Here is a 20,953-nt window from a genome sequence, read left to right as displayed (position 1 = left end):
AAACAAAGAGAGTAAAACCTCCTTACTTTCTTTAAGATCAGGTATGCTTTGCAGTCAAGTTCAAATAAATCTAACATATTATTTAATTTTTAATTTTTTATAATTTCTTTATTGGGGAATTAATGGTTTACATTCAACAGTAAATACAATAGTTTGTACATGCATAACATTTCCCAGTTTTCCATATAACAATACAACCCCCACTAAGTCCTCTGTCAATCTTTTTGGACCTGTATTCTCCCCCCCACCCCCACCCCAGAGTCTTTTACTTTGGTGCAATACGCGAACTCCAGTTCAGGTTCTACTTGTGTTTTCTCTTCTGATCTTGTTTTTCAACTTCTGCCTGAGAATGAGATCACCCCATATTCATCCTTCTGTTTCTGACTTATTGCACTTAACATGAATTTTTCAAGGTCCATCCAAGATTGGCTGAAAATGGTGAAGTCACCATTTTCTATAGCTGAGTAGTATTCCATTGTGTATATAGACCACAAATTGCTCAGCCACTCATCTGTTGTTGGACACCTGGCTTGCCTCCAGGTTTTGGTTATTACAAATTGTGCTGCTAAGAACATATGTGTATACAGATCTTTCTGGATGGGTGTGTTGGGTTTCTTAGGATATCTCCCCAGGAGAGGAATTGCAGGATCATAGGGTAGGTCCATTTCTAGCCTTCTGAGAGTTCTCCAGACTGTTCTCCAAAGAGGTTGGACCAATTGACATTCCCACCAGCAGTGCAGGAGAGTTCCTTTGACCCCACAACCTCTCCAGCATTTGCTGCTGCTACCTTTTCTGATGTACGACATTCTAACAGGAGTGAAGTGGTATCTCATTGTTGTCTTTATTTGCATTTCTCTGACAATCAAAGACTTGGAGCATTTTTTCATATGTTCCTCAGCCTTTTGGATCTCTTCTGTGGTGAATATTCTGTCCATGTCCTCTCCCATTTTTGGATGGAGTTATTTGTTTTCTTGTTGTTGAGTTTGGCAGGCTCTGTATATATTTTGGCTATTAAACTCTTGTCTGATATATGGCATGTAAAGATCTTCTCCCATTGTGTGAGGGGTCTCTTGGTTTGGGTAGTGGTTTCTTTAGCTGTGCAGAAGTTTTTTAATTTGATGTAGTCCCATAGGTTTATGCTTGCCTTAGTCTTCTTTGTAAATTGGATTCCTTTCATTGAAGATGTCTTTAAAATTTATTTATATGCAAAAAAGAGTTCTGCCAATATTTTCCTCTAAGTATCTGATAGTTTCTGGTCTAACATACAAGTCCTTGATCCACTTGGAATTTACTTTTGTATTTGGTGAAATATAGTGGTTCAGTTTCATTCTTCTGCATGTTTCAACCCATTTTTTCCAACACCATTTGTTGAAGAGACTCTGATTTCCTCATTTAATAGTCTGGGCACCTTTGTCAAAGATTAGATGTGCATAAGTGTGGGGGCTTACTTCCAGGCTCCCAATTCTATTCCACTGGTCAGTGTGTCTATTCATGTTCCAGTACCAAGCAGTTTTAATGACAGTGGCTCTATAACACAATTTGAGATCTGGAAGTGTGATGCCTCCGGTTCTGTTCTTTCTTCTCAAGATTGTTTTTGGCAATTCTAGGTCTTTTCTGGTTCCAGATAAACATTTGTGCATTTGTTCTATTCTGCTAAAAAATGTGGTTGGGATCTTGATGGAATAGCATTAAATTTATATATGGCTCTGGGTAGTATCTTCATTTTGATGATGTTAATTCTTCCAACTGATGAACGTGGAATATCTTTCTTTTTTTTTTTTTTCATCCACAGTTATTGCTGGGGCTCAGTGCCTGCACCATGAATCCACTACTATTGGAGGCCATTTTGTTTCCCTTTTGTTGCCCTTGTTGTAGCCTTGTTGTGGTTATTATTGTTGTTGATGTCGTTCGTTATTGTATAGAATAGAGAGAAATTGAGAGAGGAGGGAAAGACAAAGAGGGGGAGAGAAAGATAGACACCTGCAGACCTGCTTTACCGCCTGTGAAGCAACTCCCCTGCATGTGGGGAGCCGGGGGCTTAACCAGGGCCCTTAGCCGGTCCTTGAGCTTTGTGCCACGTGCGCTTAATCCTCTGCACTACTGCTTGACCCCCAAACATGGAATATCTTTTCACTTCTTTGTGTCTTTTTCAATTTCCTTGAGTAGTGACTTATAATTTTCAGTACACAAGTCTTTCACCTCTTTGGTTAGGTTTATGCCTAGATTTTTTTTTGTTTCTGTTGTTATAGTAAAAGGAATTGATTTCTGGATTTCATCTTCTTCTAACTTAGTGTTTGCATAGAGGAATGTCACTGACTTTTGAATGTTAATTGTGTAGCCTGACACCTTATTGTACTGCCTGATGATTTAGAAAAGCTTCTTGCTGGATTTCTTAAGTTTTTCTATGTATACTATTATGTCATCTGCAAATAGGGAGAGTTTGACTTCTTCTCTTCCAATCTCTTTCCCCTTAATTTCTTGCTTCTGCCTGATTGCTATGGCAAGAACTTCCAACACTGTGTTGAATAGTAATGATGTAGTGTTTTGATCAAAAAAGGGTGTTGGATATTGTCAAAGGCTTTCTCTGCATCTATTGATATGACCATGTGGTTTTTGGTCTTGCTTTTATTGATGTGGTGGATCACATTGATTGATTTATATATATTTAAATATATATATATATATCCCAACCTTGCATGCCTGGGATAAACCCCACTTGGTCATGATGAACAGTTGTTTTAATATACTGCTGTATCTGGTTGGCTAGAATTTTGTTCAGTATTTTAGCATCTATGTTCATCAGAGATATTGGTCTGTAGTTTTCTTGTTTGGTTGTGTCCCTGTCTGCTTTTGGTATCAGGGTGATGTTGGCTTCATAGAAGCTGGCAGGGAGTATTCCAGTGTCTTCAATCTTCTGGAAGACTTTTAAAAGTAAAGGTGTTAGTTCTTCTTTGATGGTTTTGTAGAATTTGGTAGAGGAAAACCCTTTTTCTTCCTTCTGTCCTTCCTTCCCTCCTTTCCTTTTAATTTGTGGGGGGTGGGTGGAGAGGGAGAAAAAGTGGGAGATGTGACAATACAGTACTGCTCTACCATGCATAGAAGTTCCCCAGTGCCATCTATGGTGCTTCCATGAAATGACAGGGTTCAAATCTGGCCCCTTATGCATGGTAAGCTGTCACTTTCTACCACATGAGCAATCGCCTGGCCCTGGTTCACAATTTTTAACAGCTGTCTACCATTCACGACATAACTAGACCCTAACTTATTGAACTACATCTCTATCTGGGGATATGTAGACTGTTTCCAATCTTTACTATAAGTATTGGTTCAGTGAAGAGCTCAGAAGAATCATCTTTCAATATGTCTGGGAGTATATCTATAGAATAAATATAAAAAAGTTGAATTGCTAGGTCAGAGGATTTATCCATGGAAATTTTTGATAACCACTGCCAGTTTGTCCTCCATGGAGGTTGTACCTACTTTCACTCCTACTGACAATGTAATGAAGCACTCCTTTCCAGCCTGGTGAACCAAGCATGCTATTAAACTTTTTGATTTGTGTCAGCTGGTGATGTGAAAAATACCTCTCAGTGTAGTTGCAATTTCTGCTGTCTCTGGTTTTAAGAAAGGGTGAGTATTTTTTACACACTTTCAAGATCAGTATGTATTTTATGGACTTCTATGTTTGTCATGCCCTTTGTCCAATTTCTGGGGGGGGGGTTCTTGATGGTTTTATCCTTTTAAAAATTTATTAATTGGGACCGGGCGGTGGCGCACCTGGTTGAGCACACACATTACAGTGCACAAGGACCCGGGTTCGAGCCCCCAGTCCCCACCTGCAGGGGGAAAGCTTCATGAGTGGTGAAGCAGGGCTGCAGGTGTCTTTCTGTCTCTCTTCCTCTCTATCACCCCATTCCTTCTAGAGTTCTGGCTGTCTCTATCCAATAAATAAAGATAAAAATAAAAAAATTAAAAAAAATTTATTAATTTATCTATTGGATAGAAGCACAGAGAAATAAAGAGGGAAGAGGGAGACAAAAAGGGAGAGAGAAAGAGAGACATTTGCAGCACAGCTTCACTGCTTGTAAAACTTTCTTCTTGTAGGTGGGGACCTGGGGCTTGAACCCAGAGACTGGTACATTGTGACATGTATACTCTATGGGGTGCATCATTACCTGGACCTCATGTTTTCTTTTTGATCTGTTTGAGTGCCTTGACTTTTTTTTTAAATCTGATTTTCATATTCTTTCAGGTAGCTTAATATTTTTATAAAAGTCACAGTTTAGCTATTTTTCCTAATAACAAGTAATTATCACCTATTAGAGTGATTATAAGGGGAATCCTAAACAAGGAACTCACAAGTGGAGATTAAAAATTAATTTCCAGAGCAGGGAGGTTACTCTGTGGTAGAGCCCACACATGTCTTCTGTGCATGAGGCCCTGAATTTGTTCCTGAGAACAAAGAGCTACAAGAGAGCACCATGGACAGCACCAAGGATGAACATGGGGAGATCTTAGAGCTCTGCGGATGTTGGAATAGAGTTTTTATATCCTTTCCTCTCTTTCTACCTCTAAAAATAAAAATTGGGCAGGGGGGGACGGCTCAACAGCATCATGCATGTGAGAGGTCCTGAGTTTATTTCCTGGTAAAGCATTAAAAAAAAATTGACTTACAGATGTATTTATCTTTCGACAGTATGGAGTGCTGGGGGAGATAAAGACAGGGAAAGACAGAGAGATATGGGTAATATCAAAGCATCACTCCACAATCCTTGGAGGTTACCAGGTACTGTGTTGTTCCAGTGCTTGAACCCAGGGCCTAGTATGTGTTAAGGAGTATGCTCTACTAGGGGAGCTGTCCCTGGTTCTGATGAAGGAACTTTTAAACAGAGATGGGGCAACCACAAAAATATTCCAAAAGTGACAAATATCTGGGATAAGCCCTTTAAAATAAAGCAAATTCAATGTGATTAAGGATCAGAAAAAATTCCAGTGTGAAAGGAGGTAGGGGAACGTAGTGAGACCCCTGGTTGAAGGTGGTCTGCCTTGTTGCAACACAGGATTTTCTTGTCAGGCAAAGTTGGTCTACCCCCAACTGCATTAAGAAGACAAGGAAGTAATCTAGGAAGAGAAGCAACAAGATCTCGATTACTTCTGTTTGTTGATTTTATTATGATGATGATGATGATAGGGAAAGAGAGAAATAGGGCAAGAGACAAGGAAAGCGAGAAGAAAGAGAGCTGCAGTCTGCTCCATGACTCATGGAGCTTCCTCTCTGCAGGAGGGGTGAGGGTTGAACCTGGGTGCTCGTATATGGTAACTTGTGTGCCTTACCTATTGTGCCAATATTATGCCCCTTGTTTGTTTCATGTTATTCTAGCTGTGCTATGCAGAACTGGGGTGAAAATGAAAGCAAGAAAAAAAAACATTAGGATTACAGGAACCCAGAAGACAGGATGTGATTTAGAATGGTAGCAAAGGAGACAAAAAGAGACAGACCTTGGAAGTGTTTCCTAGGTGAAGTTGACCTGGATTCCTCTTGGATTGGATGGGAAAACTGAGGAAAATGGAAGAATCATGAGTGTCTACATGTTTCTAGCTTGGGCCACTGGTGGACAGTGATGCCATTTAATTTGGAGGCAAAGACTGAAAGAATCCAAAATTCCATATTATTGTATTCTTTCTTTTTCTCCCTATGCAGCCTTAATGTTTTACTCTCTTCCCAACACATGTATTTTTTTCTTTCCTACTTGCCACCCAGTCCTTCGTATCCAAAAGAATGTGCTCTACTCCCATCCACTCTTCAATCCACTACAGTCTGGTTACTAGTCCCATGTCCCATTAATCTCCTCCTTGCCAACCATAACAATGACCTCTTTGTTGCTAAAATCCAAGGACTTTTCAGTCCTCATTTTTCTTGACCTTTCTCTAGCATTTAATACTGTTGACATTTCCTCCCTTGGCTTCTCTGAAAATGACTTGTTCCTGGTTCTCTTACTTCTCTGGAGGTTCTTCCTCTATCTTTTGTTTCCTTCACCTTAAACATGTGGGCATTTTTTTTTCACAGGCCTCCAGGACAGTTCCTCTGTTCTTCTCATTATCACTTGTTCTCTTGGGGACCTCATCTATATCTGTGAGCTATTGTATTATCAGAAAGTTTATAACACATTTTTTGCATAGAAAAATGTAGAAAATTACATCATGACTTTTCCAACAGCCCAGTATTATTCTGGTGACTCCACCATGGGCTACGTCTTTATGTTCTAGATTTCCCTGTTCAATAACATCAAGGTAACTTCACCTTGATATCTCATGGACTCCTTAAACTTAACAGGTTTAAAATCAAACCACCTAACCTTCCTCTTCAACCAACCTTTACTCCTGATGTGACCTTCTTTGATCGTACGGAGACAATCAGTAATTAAGTCCAGGTGTTTCTGTATTTAGTATCTTTTTTCTTTCTTTTTTTTTTTTTTAGTTTGGTTTTTTTTTTTTTTTTTTCAATAGATACACCAAACATATACACAACTCTATTTTGGAACATTATAAATTACAATTAAAGTAGGATTTCCATTTCTGTCAGAAATTCAACAAACCAGGTTCTAGATGCTACCATGATGTCAACCAGACTTCCCTAGACAGACAACCCCAGCATTGTGTCCTGGAGCCCCACTTCCCCAGAGCCCTGCCCTACTAGGGAAAGAGAGAGACAGGCTGGGAATATGGATCGACCTGTCAACATCCATGTTCAGTGGGGAAGCAATTACAGAAGCCAGAACTTCCACCTTCTGCATCCTACAATGATCTTGGGTCCATACTCCAAGAGGGTTAAAGAACAGGAAAGCTATCAGGGGAGGGGATGGGATACAAAATTCTGGTTGTGGGGACTGTGTGGAGTTGTACCACTCTTATCCTATGGTTTTTGTCAGTGTTTTCTTTTTATAAATAAAAATTTAAAAAAAAAAGAAAGAAATTCAGCAAACTAGGGCAGGGGTAGATAGCATAATGGTTATGCAAAAAGAGTCTCCTGTCTGAGACTCTGAGGTCCCAGGCTTCATCCCACGCACCGCCATAAGCCAGATCTGAGCAAAAGGAAAAAAGAAAAAGAAGAAATTTAGTAAATTACAACTTAAGGAATGTTATTTGCCCACTTTTTCTCAGTGCAGCATTTTGAAGAGTGGCAGTAATAATCAAAAAATACAAATCATCTTTATTAATGATAGCAGCAATAATATTGATTTTGATACTTCTCTCAAACAGTAAAAACATTTTTTGAAATCGGTGATATTCATAACTATAAAACTTTAGACACTATCTTAAGAAACAGGTGGCTGGTGATCTAATATGTAAGTTGCTCTTTCCTTACTATATTTTTCAGCCCACTTGGGAATAAATTCTAGATAAACACTTGGCTTATGAGGTCAGTAATTTGGGTACACAGTCTTACTTTTTCTTTTGGGAACAGATCTTGTCTTTCTTTTATTGATTTAATAATAATTGACAAAACCATAGAATAAGAGGGGTACAATTCCACACAATTTCCACAACTAGAGTTTAGCATCCCAGCCCCTCCACTGGAAGCTTCCCTATTCTTTATTCCTCTGAGAGAATAAACCCAGGATCATTAAGGGATGCAGAAGGTGGATATTAAGTATTTTGAATGCAACTCTCCATTTCTTACCATTCCCTATCCTTTTTTTTTTTTTTTTTTTTTTTTGCCTCCAGTTGCTGGGGCTTGGTGGCGGCACTTTGAATCAACTGCTCCTGGTGGCCTTTTTTTTTCTTAAAATTTATTTATTTATTTTTCCTTTTGTTGCCCTTTTTTAAAATTGTTGTTGTTATTATTGTTGTTGACATTGATGGTTGTCGTTGTTGGATAGAACAGAGAGAAATGGAGAGAGGAGGGAAAGACAGAGATGAGGAGAGGAAGACACCTGCAGACCTGCTTCACCACCTGTGAAGCGACTCCCCTGCTGGTGGTGAGCCAGGGGCTGTAACCGGAATCCTTATACCGGTCCTGGCTCTTTGCGCCATGTGCGCTTAACCTGCTGCGCTACCACCTGACACCTTTTTTTTTCTTTTTATTATATAGGACAGAGAGAAATTGAGAAAGGATGGGGCAATAGACAAAGATATACACTTGCAGACCTGATTCACTGCTCCTGAAGAGTGGCGCCTGTAGGTGGGGAACAGGGGCTTCAACCTGAGTCCTTGCGTTTCCTATTATGTGTGCTTAACTGGTGAGCCAATGTTGCCCACCCCCATCTACCTTTTAAAAATACTTAGTTATTTATCTATTTATTTATTTATGTGAAAGAGAAGAGGAACAGGAAATCACTCTGGTATATGTGATGTCAAAGTTTGAACTGGGAACTTCATGTTTAGGGTTCAATGCCTAATCCACTGGGCCACCTCCTAGGTTGCTACACATTAGTCTCTAAAAATAAATACTGTATTATGAGCATTTATGAAAGAGAGAGCGAGAGAGAGTGCAACCAGGTGGTGCCACACCCAGTTGAGTGCTATATTAAGTGTGCAAGGACCCAGGCTCAAGTCTCTGGTTCCCATCTGCAAGGGAGGAAGCTTCATGAATGGTAAAGCAGAGCCACAGATGTCCCTCCTCCTCTCCATCTCTCTCCCCTCTCAACTTCTCTCTCTCTATATTTAAAATAAGTATTACAACAAATAAATAAAATTAATTCTTTAAAAACAGGAGAAAGAGAATGAGTATAAGAGAGAGACTAGAGTTCCATTCAGTTCTGGCATATTATGGTGCCAGGGATTGAACCTGGGACATCTGGGGCCTCAAGTGTAGCCATCCTCTGCTGAAATATTGAATCATCTCCCTGCTGTCTTTCATGAGATGCCCATCATTTCTCTCCTATAATACTATAACAACCTCCTAATGAATTACCTTGATTATAGTGTTACTTAATCAAATAGGTTCCCCAAATAGTCGTGATCTTTCTAAAATGAACATTCAGTCGCCTCATTGTGGTCCTGAAAATTCTTTAATGGTTCCCCATTGCCTTAAGGTAAGTTGAAACTTCTTAGAAAGACACACCTTTTGCTTCACGAGACTTTACAGATTTTCCTGAATATCAGAATGTTTGCCTTGTATTGGCAACATACTTGCTGACTGTCTATATCTCTGGTCACTGTCCTTGGTCCTCAGCTCTCTGAACTCACCTATTACCTTTAAGACTTTATATATGCTATTCTCTTTAGTTGTAAAGGATTTCTTTTCTGCCTCCAGGGTTATCACGGGGACTTGGCTCCTGCACTAGGAATCTGCTGCTCCTGGAAGTCATTTTTCCATTTTGTTGCTTTTGTTGTTATTGTTGTCATTGCTATTGTTGTTGGATAGGACAGAGAAAAATCAAGAGGAGGGGAAGACAGAAAGGAGGAGAGAAAGACACCTGCAGATATGATTCATTGCCCGTGAAGTGAACTCCCTGCAGGTGGGGAGCCAGGGGCTCGAACAGGGATCCTTATGGTGGTCCTTGTGCTAAGTGCCACATGCACTTAATCCACTGTGCTACCACCCAGCCCCCAGTTGGAAAGAATTTCTCTTTAACTTGCTGACTTGTCTGACTTACTGCCATGGATTCAAGACTTCTCCTCCACATTCTTCTTCTCTGGTCAAAGACCCTGAATGTGAACTCTCCTCTCTGTAGCATCAGTCCTGTGTGATAGATCAACTGTGCATTCATCTGGCTCCTCTTTGTGCCGTAAGACCCTTCTAAAATTGCTGTCTCATTTATTAACTTATTTTCCCCCAAAAAGATTTATCTACTACATGTAAGAGAGTTTCATATAAAGCAGAGAGAGGCAAATCAGAGCACTCCTCTGGGATAGGTGATGCTGAGTTTGAACCAGAAATGTCAGGCATGCAAATCTGATGCTCTTCTCCTGGTTGATCTCCTTCCCCAGTCTGTCTTATTTGTCTCAGTATTCTCAGTGCCTACTAAAGTGCTAGACACACTATCCTCATTATTACTCACTAGTACATAAAGTGAAAGCAGTGGGTTTCAAAGTCAAGTCTTTTTATCTCTGGTAGAAATCTGCTATTTTTTGACCTGAAGTGATAGTTCAGTGGTAGAGCTGATGCCTTGCATGTATGAGGTCCTGGGTTCTGGCCCTGGCCCTGCATAAAATGAAGAAGTAGTGTTTCGGTCTCTGTCTCTCTTAGTGAAGGAAAACTAAAGTTTAAGAAAGGGAAAAGTAGACCTTACAGTTCTCTTTTAAAAAATATTTATTTTTTGGATATAGACAGTATAGACAGCCAGAAATTGAGAGGGAAGAGGGTCGTAAAGAGGGAGACAGACACCTACTTCACCACTCTCAAAGCTTTTCCCCTGAAGATGGGGACTGGGGGCTTGAACCCAGGTCCTTGGGCATCATAATATATGTGCACCACCCAGCCCTAACCTTACAGTTCTCCATGGTACTTTTTAATGGGTTGCATCTGAAAAAGTGAAAAGTTAGTGCCAGATATATTTCTGCCTATTGCTAACTAAGTACAGTTATATTATGAGCTCCATGAAGATTCAGTGGATTATTTTGTGTACTTTATCATCACTTCATCATTTTGCTTCTCAATGTACTTTGGGTTAACTAAATTAAAAGTGCATGACTTTTCTATTTTCTTTCTACCTCTGATCCCGTGGCTTCTTCAGCATGTCCAAGCAAGAAGACAGAAATACACTGGGAGTAATAAGATTTTTTTTATATTTATTTATTTATTTATTTTCCCTTTTGTTGCCCTTGTTGTTTAACATTGTTGTGGTTATTGATGTCATTGTTGTTGGATAGGACAGAGAGAAATGGAGAGAGGAGGGGAAGACAGTGAGGGGGGAGAGAAAGGCAGACACTTGCAGACCTGCTTCCCTGCTTCAAGTGACTCCCCTGCAAGTGGGGAGCTGGGGGCTCCAACCGGGATCCTTAAGCCCATCCTTGCACTTTGTGCCACGTGCGCTTAACCTGCTGCGCCACTGCCCGACTCCCAAGTAATAACATTTTTATATGGTTCTCTGGCAATGGACACTAAAAAATGATGTATCAATAGCAAGTCAGCTGGGGCCGGGTGGTGGTACACCTGGTTAAGCGCATGTTACAGTGTGCCAGGACCCAGATTCAAGCCCTCAGTTCCTACCTGCAGGAAGCTTTGTGAGTGGTGAAGCAGGGGTGCAGGTGTCTGTCTCTCTGTCTCCCCCTACTCTCAATTTCTGGCTGTCTCTATCCAATAAATAAATATAATAAAAAAAATTAAAAATAGCAAGTCAGCTTCCACTATCATTTTCCCCCAAGATATCAATGGGTAAATGTTTAAGTTTCAGTATTAAAATTAGCAAACTCCAGGAGGGTGGGGAATGAGGGCTGGCAAAATACCTTACTTGGGATAGTATGCTGGCTTTGTCATGCACAAGATCCTGGTTTGAGCCTTGCCCCTGTAACTGAAGGACACTTGCAGTTCTGTTGCCTGTTCCTCTCTCCCTCCATCTCTTTTGAAAACGTTGACCTAGAACAGGGAAGCCTCAGTAATGTAAAATAATAATAATAATAACTGATGATAATAGAAAAAAAATAATGTAGTAAGTTCAATTGTAATCATAGGATTTTGAAAATAGAGGGAGCCTTAGAGATCCTTTAGTCTATCATGTTCTTGAAGCTTCCACAGTTTCAGAAGAAACTAACAGAAGACCCATGAGGGCTTGTCCAAAGTCATTCAGTCTACAGCAGTGTGGGGGCGGGGGAAGTAAATTTCCCAGTGTTCAGGCTTCTGAGTCTTCCTTAATACACCCCCCTTTCATTCCTCATCTAAACAAGTTGGCTACATTAGAACCTATTTACATAGTATTTCTTTATGTTGCCTTTGTGATGTGTTTGTTACAAAAAGGAAGGAAGTGAAGACAAAAAAAAAATCAAAAACAAGGTTATCTTGTCCAAGGACATTGGGGAGTTGGTAAAAAGAGTCAATTAGTATACAGCAGTGATGGGCTCCTGGTTTTGTAGTGTAGCCTTGTAATCAGTCTCTGCTCTCTGTTCTCAGGAGAGTCCCAAAGCGAACCCAAGCTTATTTGTCCTCCTGGGGCCTGGATCACATTCAATTCTATGCCTTATTTAGTCTAAATGATTTCCCCAGCTTCAAGAGAGAGGAGAGGGGGAATGTTTCACTTTAGAAATATTATACTTAAGTCTCTATCTACATGAATTTGTTTTAGTTATAATGCCTAGGAAATGAAGAGTCTGGGGGATGAGAAATAATGACGGTGGATTTTTCTAGGCTTAAGAGTTCAAGATAGGTTGTTTTAACGGCAACTGGCAGCCTCCTCAAATGCTGACGTTGTCCATGGGAATTAGAATTTAATTGGGATAATTGTTTTCACAGAAAGCTCGACTTTTTTTTCTTTCTTCTCCTACGAGGTTCCATTTGATAATATTTTACCATCCAGTGCTACCAGACCAAATATAAACCAGTTCTCAGAAACAGGAAGTGAACCTGACTGGTGTATGTCTGCGTGGCCCTGGCAGTGACGCAAATCCAGAAATCAAATTAGGAAAATAAGATCTGTGGGTGTGAGGCAATCGATAATAAGCCAGGATGCTTCAGCCCCGGCAAGAACTGCCTTTAACCAAATGTCATTCATTTTAATAACACCCCAAGAAGTTTGATTTCCCCGTAACAGGCGGGGTGATTAGAGCACAGGATGAGCTAGCTGTTCCCTAGCAACAGCATGGTGCCTTTCATTAGCCTTTCAGTTAATCCCGCCAACCCCTTTATTTCTAAATGTATGACTGACATAAAAGAAAGAAAAAAAAAAAAAGGAAGAAAAAGATGCTCCAGAAAACGTTTGAGAATTTCCAGGAGTAAAATGGAAAAGGAATAGTAATACATTGCATTATTCGGTGGCATATTTGTGTCCATCCTGAGTCCATATTCTTTGCTCTTCAATTCTGTTTCTGAATAACCCCCTATACACACACTCTCTCACTTTGGGTAAAAGACAGGAGGTGAAATTGTCGCGTTTAAGGGTGACTGCATGGGCAGTTTGTGGGGGCAGAAAAGGCTGACAGGGGTGCTGTACGTGTGATGGGGGGACATGGGAGAGAGAATATGACATAGTTTTCTTTTTCTTATTTTGCTTCAAGGAGCCTGTGGGGTAGGGGTATTTGGGGGTGGGGTGGGGGGAGTGAGAGCGAAGCTCTTTTCCCTATTGATTGTTTAATTGCACCAGAGGCTGTTTGTCGGAGGCCCGTGGCCAAGAGCATTATTTTCGAGGCTAAAGTGAGACTGGGCAGGCTTCCCACCCTCTTCGCTCGTGTTAAAGGAGACGACCCGGAGCGCGCAGTCAGACTACAGGAAGACAGTCTGCCTTTGGCTACTCAGCTGCCCCCTCACGCACCAGGACTGATTGGGGAGGGTGGTCCTCAAACCCGCCAATCCTCGCCCCTCAGCCCTGTCCTGGGTTCGAGGTGTACGACTCCTGTGGACAACTGCAGGGCGTTATTCGCGTGGTAATTATGGCTGCGTTTGACAGGTCCTTCTGATTGTGGGTCGGTTCCCTTTTCAGCAAGGCACAGGTCTCCTGCAGCTGGGGTGAGGGGAGGGGGTGACTCCTCGTGCTCCCCGCCTCCTCCCCCCCCAACTCCCCTCCCCCCATGGCGCGCTCCCTTTCCCAAGGCGACCACCTGCGCCGCCCCACTTACCATCTGCCCCGCGGGGAGGGCCCCCGAGGTAGCGGAGCCCTCCCTGCTCCCGGGCGACTCTGGGGGAGCTCGGTGTTTGCCTCCAGCCCTTCGCTACCGGAGAGATCGGGTTCCTCCCCTCCTCCCCCTCCAGCTCCGGCCGCCGCCGCCTCCTAGCATGACACAGCAGAACCGCAGCTGCTGCAGCAAGTCCCCCACCATCCGCCCAGGAAGCGCCGCAACCCGGGCTCTGGAGGGGCTGGCAGGCGGGGCGAGGAAGGGGGGCCAGGCTGGGGCCACAGTCCCGGGGGTGGGGTTCTTGCTTTCTGAGCCCCCCCACTTTGCACTCCACACTCCTCTCCCAGCCCCCCTGGGGGCTGGGGAACACAATCTGGCTGGAGGCGACCAGGCCGAGCCCTGGAGGAATACTAGGGTTTGGCGACGGAAGGGATGGGACCAGAGACAAAATGAGGAGTTTGGTGGGGTGGGGGCCCCTAATTAAAGGCAGGGGAAGCAAGGGGGAGGAGGAAAAGAAGAGGCGGAGGAGTCCAAGGCCACACTGAAGGAAAGAATAAAGGAAATCAAAGAGAGGTAAGAAGGTAGAAGTTGCTGAGAAGGAAGAGCAAGCTGGAAAGTGGGGGTAGGGAGAATGGGGTGGTGGGATTCGAGAAGTAGGAGAGGGACTGTGGAAGGAAGGAGGAATGGGTGGGAGGAATAGGGTGGAGGGCTGAGTGATATTCCAGGCAGAAAGGGGGCTGAATAGGGCAGAAAGAGGGCTGAATAGGGCAGAAAGAAGGGAAAGGGATGGAAGAATGTGACAGGGAGGTGGGAGGGGGGGGTCATATCACTTGGATCATGCCTGTTGGGGTACAGTGTGATTGGGGACTCTCCATCCCTCTTCTTCAGAGTCTGCCAATTTTTCCCAATCCCACCAACCCAAGCAGGGAGTTTTCCTTGTGGCTTCAACTAAGACATAGAAACAGCCATCTAACTTAGATGGAATTAAACTCAATTTACTTGGGGAAAAAACCTTCATGCTCCACTATAACTGTAAGGCCAACGTTTGGCATTGGAGGTACCTGGGCTCAAAAATAAGAGCTCTTAGAACTGATATCATAGTTCCACACACCACTGGACTCGAACAAGTCCTTCAAAAGTGGGTGTTACATGCTTTAGTGAGTTGTTAGAAATGACCACATGCTTGACTCAAAATACCATGAAAACCCACATGCCCTGGCCTCTCTTCTAAATATATGTCCGTGTACACACGGATGACTTCGAGTGACTAGCAGATACTGCATGACGAAGGGAAATGTTTTTTTCTTAAGATTTTTTTTTTAATTTTCCTTTTCCATCAAAGGTGCTTTGCAGCTGACCCAGCTACTGCTCTCCTCAAATAATGTGGTGAGAAAAGTAAAGCGAGAACTGCCACTTTGGTTTGGCCTGTACCTTCCAGGTCATATCTTTGTACCTCACTTCCTGACACAAACAAGTTTTCACTGTTGTCAGCAACAAAGCCCTAATATAGCTGCAGAAGACAGAGAAGGAGAGAAAGAAAAAGAAAACAACAACAACAAAAAAATCCCTGCATTACATTTTGCCTCCTGCAAACACCATCAACAGTTACCAGAGAATGTAATTCCAGAGAGCTTTAAGGCTGCAGGTGATGGCAATTGTGTATCAGATGCCTGAGTCTATTTCTGTTATTATTGTGTCATTTCTCCTCTATCCCCAGAACAGGAGGGGAGCTTGCAGGGAGACAGATCCGGTGTGTGTGTGTGTGTGTTTTTTTTTTTTTTTTTTACTTTGTGGACAATTTTCATCAAGCCAGATAGAAAAGCAGGACCCCCCCACCCCCCCAAGCCCCCGTATGTCGTTTTCACATAACGTGGGTTTGGGGGACTGTGGGGAAGGATTTTAAAGGCGTCTGCCAATGTGCTGAGCAAAGGCTGCAAGCGTGTAGAAGCGCCGTAGCCCCCACAGAGGCCGTGGCCCCTTCACCTCGGGGTGCTGCGAGGGGCTCGTGGTGAGTGGTGGTACCCGCGCTGCCTCTGCGGCCACCTCCGCCAGTCCTGCTGCCGCTGTTGTCGCTGCTGCAGTCACGTGGGAGCCCCTTTAAGTTTCCATAGAGAGGCCTCTCCGGTGTCACATGATGAACATGATATAATGAAACAACATTGTGGAGAGGGAAGCATTAGGGGAGCCCACGACTACAAAAACAAGTGAGTGAGAATAGGTGGGAGGAAGAGAAACTACGCCACCTCCCCTGCAGCCGAGCTGCGCGCAGCAGCCCCGGGGAGCTGGGAAGTAGATGCCGCCGCCGCCTCCGGAGGAAGGTGGTGGAAAGGGGCAGGGAGATGGGGGGGTCCTCGGTCCCGCCTGAGGACCCCCTCCCCGAAACCCACCCCCTGGAGAACAACTTCCAGCCAGCAGCCTGGGCAGGCGCTGCTGCACCTGTCTCCCGAGCCGCCCTCGCTCGGCGGCCCCGCACGGGGACATTCTGGAATGTGCTGGGCAATTCTACCTGCGCATCATTTTCTCTTCGGCGCCCGGGGCCTGGGGAAGGGATAACGAGGGGACCCGACCGACGGCTTTGCGGGCTCCGGCTCTCAGGTAAGCCCTGGAGAGAATGGGGATGGCGGTGGTGTGAGCTTTGGGAATGGGGGCGTCTAGGTCTCCAGAGAGACCTCGGGAGTGGACGTGGTGGCCGCTCGCTGGCCGTGGGGCGTAGGGGACCAATGGTCCTCCCGAGACCCTGCCCGGTGTGGACCGGGGGAGAAGGTTGGGGGGCAGTCTGGGGGTCCCCACCTTTGCCCTACCCAGGGGCAGGGGGCGTAGGTACGGGGGGGGGCTTCGTAAAGGTGTGGTGGTGGCGTTGATCGGGAATGCCAAGGCCACCTCGCCATGTTTCTGTTGCTAAGAGCACTTAATTCCCCCGCCTGCCCCTTTTTGAGGTGCTTTGGCCACATAGCCCCTCGGGCTGAAGAAGAGAGCGAGCGAGGTTTTTTTTCCCTCCCCCCCATGTCCGCATTCCAGCTAATGTTGCGCAGATAAAATTCAAACTTGAGGTAAACAGAGGAGGAGGAGGAGGAGAGGGAAGAGGGGGAGGAGAGGGAGGGGGAAGAGAAGGGAGGGATCGAGGGAGGGAGTGTGGGGGAGATTGTTTCCATTTCGAGATCCCACCTCTTCACTCCGCGGAGACAGACCGCCCGGACCCCCGGGAGCGCCCCGCTCTCAATTCTCTAACCCCGTCCCCCCAACCTGGGCTGCCAGCGAGAAACCAGGCGAGTTGGGGGTGGGGTGGATTTGTAAGGGGGGTGGAGGATTTAGGGGGCGCTGCTTAGCGGGCACGCGGCTGAGCTCGGGCTGTCTCCCTCATTCCGCCTGGAGGGAGACGATGGATGGTTCTAGAAGACCGAGCCAGCCGGCTGATTGGGGTAGGGACGGGAGCTCCCCTCTTTACCCTGGACTTGAACGCACCGGACCTTGGGGTGCGCACCCCGGGCGCCCCGCCCCGGGCGCAGGTCGCGGCGGGCCGGGCGTACAGAGCAGGTGTGTGTGGGGTGTGTGTGTTTTTGGGGGTGGGGGGACCTCAGGGTCGTGGCATTTGGCGCGACGTGGTCATGGGGTGGGTTATTCCCATTACTGCGAGCGTCTGGGCAGAGCTGCGTCGTCATTGCCCCCCCTCCACCTCCACGAATTAGGAGGAAGGATCTGCGCCACCCCCCCACCCCATTTTCCAGATCTGATTCAGCTCAAGGCCAAGCGGAAGGGTGAGTGGGAGCTTCGTCATGCGCAAGGCTCTGTTGCTGACAGTTGGTAGGGGCGCCCCCACCCCCAGAGGAGGGAGAAATGGGGGGGTCTATGAAGTTGGGGGTCCCTGAGCGCGCGGGGGTGCACAGCCACATGAATGGGGGGGGGGCTGCGGGAGCGCGCGGCTCGGGTGCGCAGCCCAGTGGAGCCGGGGAGGTTGGGGGGACGACGGGCGACCCCCCCACTTTACCCACCCTCCCCGACCCCCGAGTCGCGGCGGCGGCTGGATTCCGAGCGCCTCCCACGCCGGCGCGGGAGGGTGCGCACTCGGGGGCCGGCTCCCGGGAGATCGTTTCCGGGCGGGGCCCCGGCCTGGAGCGGGGCTGTAAACAGGGTGGCGCCCTCTGCCCTCCCGCCCCCGGCCTGGCGGGGGCGCGGTCGGCGGCGCCCCGGGTTGGTGGAGGCGCGGCCGCGGCGCTGGGCATTGGCGGCGGGCACGCGCCCGCTCCTGGCGCGCCCCCGCTGCCCGCGCGCCCGCGCGCCTTCGAGGCCGGCCCGCCTCCTCTGTTTTTGTTTTGATGGGGCCCGCGTGCAGCTGGCGCGTGTCGAGTCACGTGCTGGGGGCGGGAGGCGGGGGCGCGTGACGCACTCGGCGGGGACCGTGCCCGCAAGGGGGCCGCGGGCGAGGGGGCGGGTCGCGCCTGGGGTCTGGGGGCCCTGGGGAAGGGGGGCCTTGAGGGGGGTGGCCCGAGGGGGTCGCTGATACTTGGGGGGGGGGGAGCGCGGGGCGTTCACGCACCCGAGGTGCAGAGTCACAGCGGCGGGCCTGGCCTCGCCCAAGGGGGCAGGTGACCTGCGCAGATTGGCCTGACATCCTCTGATCTTGCTGGATATGAGGCTTCTGGGGGTTTAGGGAGACCTATAGATGCATTTTTATTTGCTTTCTATTTCTTGTATTTATTTTTTTGCCTCCAGGGTTATTGCTGGGGCTCAATGCCTACACCACGAATCCACAGATCCTGGAGGCCATTTTCCCCCCTTTTGTTGCCGTATTTTTTTTTATCGTTGTGGTTATTATTGCTGTTGATGTTGTTGTATAGGACAGTGAAATTGAGAGAGGAGGGGAGACAGAGAAGAGAGAGAGAAAGAAGACAGAAAGACACCTGCAGACCTGCTTCACCGCTTGTGAAGCGACTCCCCTACAGTTGGGGAGCCTGGGGCTCAAACCCGGATCCTTATACCGGCGTGCGTTTAACCTGCTGCACTACCACCAGACTCCATTTTATATATTTATATAAAACTGACTTGTTTTTATCGAGAGAGACCGACCAAAGCACTGCTCAGCTCTGGTTTATGGTGGTGCAGGGGATTGAACATGGGACCGTGGAGTCTCAGGTTTTAGGGAAAACTTGTAATGTGCTACCTCCCAGCCGCTCTAGGTGCTGATGTTTTCATTTATTTCACTTTATTATCTTTTTTAAAAATATTTATTTTCCCTTTTGTTGCTCTTGTTTTTCATTGTTGTTATTGATGTCGTCGTTGTTGGACAGGACAGAAATGGAGAGAGGAGGGGAAGACAGAGGGGGAGAGAAAGACACCTGCAGACCTGCTTCGCCTGTGAAACGACACCCCGCCGGGGGCTCGAACCGGGATCCTTAGACCCATCCTTGCCCTTTGCGCCACGTGCGCTTAACCAGCTGCGCTACCGCCCGACTCCCTATTATCTGTTTTTTTTTTTTTTTTCCTCCAGGGTTATTGCTGGGCTCGGTGCCTGCACCATGAATCCACCGCTCCTGGAGGCCTTTTTTTCCCCCTTTTTGTTGCCCTAGTTATTGCAGCCTCGTTGCGGTTATTATTGCCATTGTTGACGTTGCTTTGTTGTTGGATAGGACAGAGAGAAATGGAGAGAGGAGGGGAAGACAGAGAGAGAGGGGAGAGAAAGATAGACACCTGCAGACCTGCTTCACCGCCCGTGAAGCGACTCCCCTGCAGGTGGGGAGCCGGGGGCTCGAACCGGGATCCTTACGCTGGTTCTTGCGCTTTGCCTATTATCTGTTTTTAACGTGTGAGAGACAGAGACGCACTAACAACAGAGCATTGCTGAGCTCTGGTTTACGATGGTGCTGGGGGTTGAACCTGGGACCTTAGAATTTCTGGCATGAAAGTCATCTGCAGAACCGTTATGTTGTCTCCTTAGTCCCCTGGCTGATAACTCAAAGCCAATGCATAGTTTTTTGGTGCCTGGCTCAACCTCAGACAGAATTAAAATTAGGCGTTGTCATAGTCATTAAATTCAAAAAAAATTTATTTTTCTTTCATTATTGGGTAGAGGCAGCCAGAAATTGAGAGGAAGGGAGAAGCAGACAGACAACTGCAGCCCTGCTTCACCACTGAAGGTGGGAACTGGGGGCTTGAACCTGTGTCCTTGCACATTGTAATCTGTGTGCTCAACCAGGAGCTTCACCACTCAGCCTTCAATTTTTTACTTTATATTAAATCTAGTGTTTCAAAGGCACAAAGAGTGGGAAATTTATGTAGCGGTGATAACAAGCTTGGTGGAACAGCTGATGGTGAAATTGTGTATCTTTCGAGGAGGGAGTTAAAATAGCTGACAAGTATTAATTGCTCACTAGCTGAGGTCACAATGTTCCAGGCTTTGTGGAGATGCTGGCATGGTTGGGCTTGATGAAATAAATGTTGTTCATTTTAAATGCTTGGGGGAAGTGGAAACATAGGTTTGGTAAAAACTGGTCCGTATAGAGACTCCCCCCAATCTCTGGAACCCTCACTTTGATCTAGTCGATGTGCTGTGTTGGAAACAGATCTTTTAATGGCCTCGGGTGACTTTAATGACTATATCTGTTATTTTTATTTTATTTTAATTTTACTTACAAGAGTACAGTTTAGCTCTGGTGTATAGTTGTGTCAGATTGAACCTGCAGACATCAGGAGCCTTAGGCATGAAAGTGTTACGCACAACCGTTATGCCATCTTCCAGGCCCCTATATGTGTTTTTTTCTGGAAAGGTTTGTAGGGAGAAGCATCCTTAAAGCGAATTTGTTAAACTCTCTAGGCTACTAACATTGTCCAGAAGCTTAGATGTGACAAAAAGAGGTTCCCATAAGAGCATTTATTTCCTTTTGAGATGTAAACATACGTGCCAAATGAAGGGAAAAGCCTCATATACAAGTATTTTTCAAGGGTTATATGGATAGCCACAGAATTGCTGGGGGCCGTAATTTGCACGGTGGAAGATGGTATCAAAAGGAAAGCTTTAGCTGAAATTGTCTTAAAATTTTTGGGGGAAACAAGGAAACCGTTTAGGGGGCCCGCGTGGTGGCGCACCTGGTTAAACCCACATATTACCAAGTGTGAGGACCTGGGTTCGAGCTACCGCTCCCCACCTACAGGGGGCTGCAGCTGTCTATTGTTCCCTCTATTTCCCTGTCCTCTCTCATTTTCTCTCTGCCCTATCTAATTAAAAAAAAAAAATTGAAAGAAGAAAAAATGG

At 45.9% G+C, this 20,953-nt stretch overlaps 1 protein-coding gene and 1 long non-coding RNA gene across 10 annotated transcripts in view; one reads left to right on the top strand and one right to left on the bottom strand.

The window, feature by feature from the left end:
- Positions 1-13,866, bottom strand: part of MKLN1 (muskelin 1) — a 439,788-nt gene extending 425,922 nt beyond the window's left edge. For 4 of the 7 annotated variants that reach the window (XM_060196585.1, XM_060196580.1, XM_060196584.1 and 1 more), the window contains exon 1: positions 13,711-13,866. The gene's annotated coding sequence lies outside the window, so the exon portion shown is untranslated. The remainder of the gene's footprint in view (positions 1-13,710) is intronic. The other 3 variants (XM_060196586.1, XM_060196582.1, XM_060196581.1) reach the window with 2 other exon arrangements.
- A 657-nt stretch (positions 13,867-14,523) lies between these two features.
- Positions 14,524-20,953, top strand: part of LOC132539935 (uncharacterized) — a 210,014-nt gene continuing 203,584 nt past the window's right edge. For all 3 annotated transcript variants that reach the window (XR_009551229.1, XR_009551228.1, XR_009551230.1), the window contains exon 1: positions 14,524-16,302. This is a non-coding gene — a long non-coding RNA (uncharacterized LOC132539935). The remainder of the gene's footprint in view (positions 16,303-20,953) is intronic.

The sequence above is a fragment of the Erinaceus europaeus genome, chromosome 8, assembly GCF_950295315.1.
Source record: "Erinaceus europaeus chromosome 8, mEriEur2.1, whole genome shotgun sequence".
NCBI classification, from domain to species: domain Eukaryota; kingdom Metazoa; phylum Chordata; class Mammalia; order Eulipotyphla; family Erinaceidae; genus Erinaceus; species Erinaceus europaeus.
The sequence above is the reverse complement of the archived record's forward strand: the minus strand, read 5'-3'. Positions and strand labels throughout refer to the sequence as shown.